The sequence below is a fragment of the Anneissia japonica genome, unplaced genomic scaffold (genome assembly GCF_011630105.1).
Source record: "Anneissia japonica isolate Jap-2015-1 unplaced genomic scaffold, ASM1163010v1 scaffold287712_len2945570_cov188, whole genome shotgun sequence".
Lineage (NCBI taxonomy): Eukaryota > Metazoa > Echinodermata > Crinoidea > Comatulida > Comatulidae > Anneissia > Anneissia japonica.
The window spans coordinates 357,290-363,181 of record NW_022704401.1 but is presented as its reverse complement, the minus strand read 5'-3'; positions in this window follow the sequence as shown (position 1 = coordinate 363,181).

Below are 5,892 nucleotides of genomic sequence, written 5' to 3'. Positions count from 1 at the left end.
TTCGATTCATGAATAGAAACTTTCTAGAATTCATATTATATTCATATTTATTTTGGGCCACACCCCCTTAACTTCAAACTGCCGCTACAGGAAAATGAACGAATTGGCGAGTCTCAAAATTTCAGATTTTCAGTCCACACTATATCACTGAGTCAGTGTGCGGAAAAAAAAAAAAAAAAATCTTTGACCCATGGTGTAATGCATTTGTTGAGTTGGCATGGAATGACCCAACTCTTAAGAACTTTTGTGATTTCCTATGATGTTGAAATATGTGTTTTTAACATAGTATCTAGCCATTAGCTAAGTACCAAATCTAAAATTTGGTTTATAGGTAGACCTAATGTACCTGATCAACTGGATGGGGAGTAAATTTAAGAAAAGATTTTTACTGTCCACATAACAATCCGTTGTTGGGAAACATTGGCGTTTTTCACTTTTATAGATCTGGTCCCAACTTTGAATATATGCCATTCAATTTTAATTGATTTGATCAACCTGCGCTTGCATGTGGCTAGAGACAACTACACATAGATAATATATCTGTAATATGAGGTGTATATACCGATTCATATGGACGCAGGGTGACCTTGAAAATCACAAAAAAAATTGCATCGTTAAACAAAGCGGTTAATTTGAGTGCAGATAACTTCAAAAGGGAAGGGATAACTGTTAATCTAAGGCCATATTTAAGAAATATGGCGAAAAATAATTTAGAATACCAAGTTTGACTTTGAAAGCTATTACCAATCCCGAGTTATAAGCTTCCAAATTTGTAAATAGTAAATAGCGTTTGCACATCTTGAAGAACCACGCCCCTTTTTTCATACAGTGGATCATTTTTATGGAATTTCATCAAAATCTGAGACAGTCATACAAGAATTTTTTTCTTATCTGGCTGATTTGACATGGAATGAGCCTACAATAGGTCAAAGGTCAGAATGTACCATTTCCGGTCACTATTTGAATATTTTTTTCATTAAGACGAATATAAACATGAATCTCCTGATCAATTTGCAATCAATTGTGAATCTCTGTGACCAGTAGTTACCGAAATATGACAATACAAGGTCAAAGGTCAAACTTTCAAAAATCGCATTTCCCGCCATTTTTTGATACAAAGTTGTATTACAACAAATAGGAACATGCATATGGTATCCTAAAATCAGTTTTAGGCTATATGTACTTAATTGGTGCTGAAGACATTTTGTAAGATAATTTTTATCAGTGGCAATGTCCCCCACAGGAGGGCAAGAGTTGCACTTTGGTGCAAAGCTCCATCCAAGGGCTGTATATCTGATCTGGGGGAAGGGTTTGGGACCCCTCCAAAATGAGAACATTTTAATAATAATATAATAATACTACTTGTATAATTTTAGAATTTGGACGCTGAATAGGAAAGTGTCCTTTGAGGAGAGTTCTCCATCTACTGTAGTTTTAGAAGTTAAGGCCTTCATGAAGTTTGCTTTTCATGAGGGCTTAACTGCGGGTAGTTTAAGCTGTAGTTAAACACAGTAGTGCTGGATAAGGACATTAAACTGCACTTGGTCGAGCCATATTGGTCACTTACCTTTGTCTAAAAACTATTTATTGTAGAGCTATAAAGTTTGTCTTGTTAAAAAGATTGCAATAATACAGTAATTAGGTTTGCTATTGGCAATCCTTGGTTCATATGCATTAAAGCAAACAGTACATTCATTAAATCAATTAAACAATAACAAATTAAATTATAATAATTAAGTCTACTTTGTTTTGTGTTTTCACTAGATGTAATTCAATAAATGTAATTATTCAACATACCATATTAATCTATTCTGAGCCAATGGATGTACGGAGCCATCCAGTCAAAGCTAATTTCATGGCTCTACCTATCCCTATTAACCCACTTTTCCATCCTCAATAAACTCTTATTATTTAGAGTTTACCAATGTTATCAAGCACCCACCCTCAAAATTTCTATCATCGACCCTTAGTTTTCAAACAAATCATTCATTCCACCGAATATATGATATTTTAAACAATCAATCAATCAGTTAATCAACCATTCAATAAACCAATCAATATAATAAAGTTATTCATTCAATCTTTCTGTGAACCTGCATCAATTCTCAATCAATCAATCAATCAATCATTCACTCACTCTTTTAATCAGTCAATCTATTAATTACGAAAACATATGCTATGGGGAGACAGTAAAAATGTATACTGTATAGGCCTATTCCATTTATGCTGTTGGTGTCATTGTAGGATAGTATAATACATACTCCAAGTATCGAAATGCACGCCATCGTGTCGGGATTCAATATTTTGACATTAATTATGTCATCATCAGGAATGTCATTGTAGTTGAAGCAGAACACTGTTCATACTGTACTTTATTGCCATATACACATAGCATCAACAACTACTTAAAAATACAACTCACTATTTGATGAGGAAATGTCTTTGTATGATCTAAACAAAACTAAACTAATCAAATTCATGCAGGAAGCTGGCTCTTTACTTATTTCCCTATTGTTTCTAAATAGTCACATGATTTCAACATTCTTTCAATTTCAACATAATAACAATGGTAAAAGAAATTCATCATTTTTTTTTTCCATCAGCATAATGAACACAGTGCTGCTGTTAATTTCAAATATTAATTTGGGATTAGTGGGGAAATACACAATATGAGCTTTGTACTTTGTTCATATGCATAATGAGCAGTCATGGTTCAAAGTGTACTGTAGGAGAGAGATTTTTTTTCTCTGTTACTGTCGGAAGCCACTTCAGTGGCGTAACACTAGGGCTGGGGGGCTCTGTGGCAGTCTGAGACTGCGGGCCATTTTCACCATATCCACTGATTTGTTTCTCTCACTGTATTTTAAATGTTTTTAATGACAAAATAAATTATATGATATCAGTGGCAAGTCCAGGATTAAATAGAGGGGGCCTAGGGAGTGACCTTCACAGGTAGGGGTCTATAGTACCTCAGACCCATCAAGGTTGGTGCTGAGGTAAAAGATATAATACAATTCTCTTTTTATCTCCATTTAAAAAAAATTTTGACAAATTGAGTAGGGGGGAGGGGGGAGAGGCCCAGGCTGGCTGGGCCCAACTTTAATCTGTCACTGGATAAAATACGACAGTCCCACAGACAGAAACAATATTCCGTTATGTAGGACCCTGTGTAGGGGGGGTGGTCGCGAGCCGCACAAAAACACATATGTGTTATGCCACTGTTCAAGTTGTCGAAACTGAAAAAAATAATTTGGCCATTCAAACAAAGTTGTTATGATAGCAGCTCAGAAAATACTGGGGTCCTAAAAGCAAAATATTTACCATCATAAATAAATCATCCAATATCTCTTTGCAGCAAGCAGATCCTGCCATTTTAACCCGTTTGTTTTACCACTGGACACAGGTCCAAGGCCCAATGCTGCCCCTTGATTATCTGACTCCATGTTGGCATATATCTAGAGCATTCTCTGATGACTAGGACAAAACTAAAATATTAGACAGGGATGGTGCCAGGATTTGCCTGAGGGGGGTCATAGGTCCTGACGGGGGCTGATGTCCATGATGATAGGAAAGTGGGCGTGGTCGGTCGACGCTCAAAATCTTTACATAGTTCAGGAGGAAAATCCCCAAAAAATATGGCAATTTAGGGGCTTATAAGGCTTATTTAATCGATTTTGGAGTGTTCTAATAATTATTATTTTTTTATTCTCCTCAATGAATTGTGGCGTTCCTCCCCGACGTTGGGGGGCCCAGGGTCTGTATTAGAACAGGTTGCAATTTGATGCTAATCACTGCTAGTATTTATAACCTATTACATCATTTGTGAAATTACAATTTCCTGCACATTCAGATTTTGGCATATAAAGCAGACAATGCATAAAGTTATTCTTGATCACAATTATGAAATCTAAGACATATAAACTTTAAGACACGCAGTTACTACTTACTTGTTTATTCTTCTGACAAAGAAGAATAGACACTCTTACGCTGACGAAGGCAGCAGGTGCTGCCGAAAATTTCGTTGAATAAATGCACATGTCTCAAATTATGTCAAAGTGTCCGGGGTTTATTTTAACAACTGCAGTGTTATCTGTCTCTTATACACTATAGTTGTATCCGATGTAGTAGGTTCCACGTATGTCTCATTCGAATATATAAATAAAAGTAAATACGAAAATGAAGCGATAGCTTCTTCAGCGTTAACACGTATGAATGAGAATTACAGAACAAATCAAACTAAAAGTATCAAGTGAATAACTAAGATAAGTCGTAAGATAAAAGGCCAGCAATTAGTAAATGAGAAGTGATAAACTAATAAACAGTCGGAAGCATTAAAAAGGACTGGCGGTAAAATTGCTTGTGACAAACAACAATGCAAAATAAACAATAATAAGGAAGTCAACTGTAATACTGAGAATCAGAGAGAACAGTAATAAAAAAATTACTGTTCTCTCTGTTTCTCTTCTGTAGACGAGTTTTATCAAACACACATGATAATACATTTCCAAGGCTTAGGCAACACGCAGAATGTATCATTTTCGATTGGCCTAGGCTTGGGCCTAAAATGAAACAAGACTGATTTATTAGCTTTAAATATGCCATTTTATTGTGTGGGGTATTTGGTCATGCAATAGTTGTTCTATTACATGAAAACAAAGAGGTCAGTAATTTCTTGGAAATTGTATGTATTTCATCGCGGTGTTAAGCAAGCATACACAACCAAAACAAAAAAAGGTAAAAAATAAACTTAAGCGGACCAACACGATTTACGATCATATCATTTAACATCTTTTCTAACTTTTACACCAAAGAGTTCACTGGGCACGAAGAGCGAAAATAATATACTCATTTTTGTGACTGTATACTCAATTGCACACACAACGGATGAAAAAATATTATAAGAGATGAGATATTTATCTATCATTTAATTAAAAACAAATATGAACCATGCTAAAAAATACAGGTTATAACTATAAATGCCGGACTGATTTTGACTTATGTGGACAGGTAATTTAAAAGTCAATATCGGTTTGGCGGACGATTATGGCCCCGGACCAAATTTTTCCTGACAGGCCTATCCAATTCAGGCCAACATTTTATATAAATGCAGTGTTTATCCTGTCATTAGCCAAATGCCCAAATCCTAAAAAAGCTGAATTTTGCTAAATATTTTCATTCAAAATTAGCCAAGCAGATATTATATGGAATTAGTCTTTTGTTTTGGATAATAAATCTTCTAATTTTCATACCAAATTAGCCAAAATATTGTTTTTGGCCAGCTTAAACCCTGTAAACATTTAAAAATATTTTTTTTGACCCATCGATTGATCTCTCCTAAGAAAGCCTCCCCCCTACCCCCACACCACATCTGATTTTTATGATCAGAGGCAACAACATTTCATTCCAGCCAGGCCTGATGATAGCAAAAACAAATGCAAAACATTACAGCAAGAGTTTTCCTATTATTGCAGGACTAACAGCTATGCAACCACTAATATCATACTAAATACCATATATATGATCCAATAAACACTATGATGCTTTTGGAGGATTCAGTATAGCGCTTATTTGAAAGGCGTGCCGTTGAGGGCGGTGTTTATTACAAATTACTGGAGTATGAAAATGGTACCATATCTCCTACTCAATGTTATTTCTCAATTGTAAGTTGATATTGGGTTTGCACATGTTTTCTTCTGCTCACATTTCCTCATATTACAAATCACAGTACATCTCTCAATATTACATGCAGGCTGGTTTATTCATCATGTGGGTAGTATAAATTTTTATTAGTATTAGAGTACTATGCCATATGACCAAATAGAGTGAAACAGCATGAATACAATGAATAATTCAATGTAGGAGCATATATCTAGAGGTTACACTGTATATATA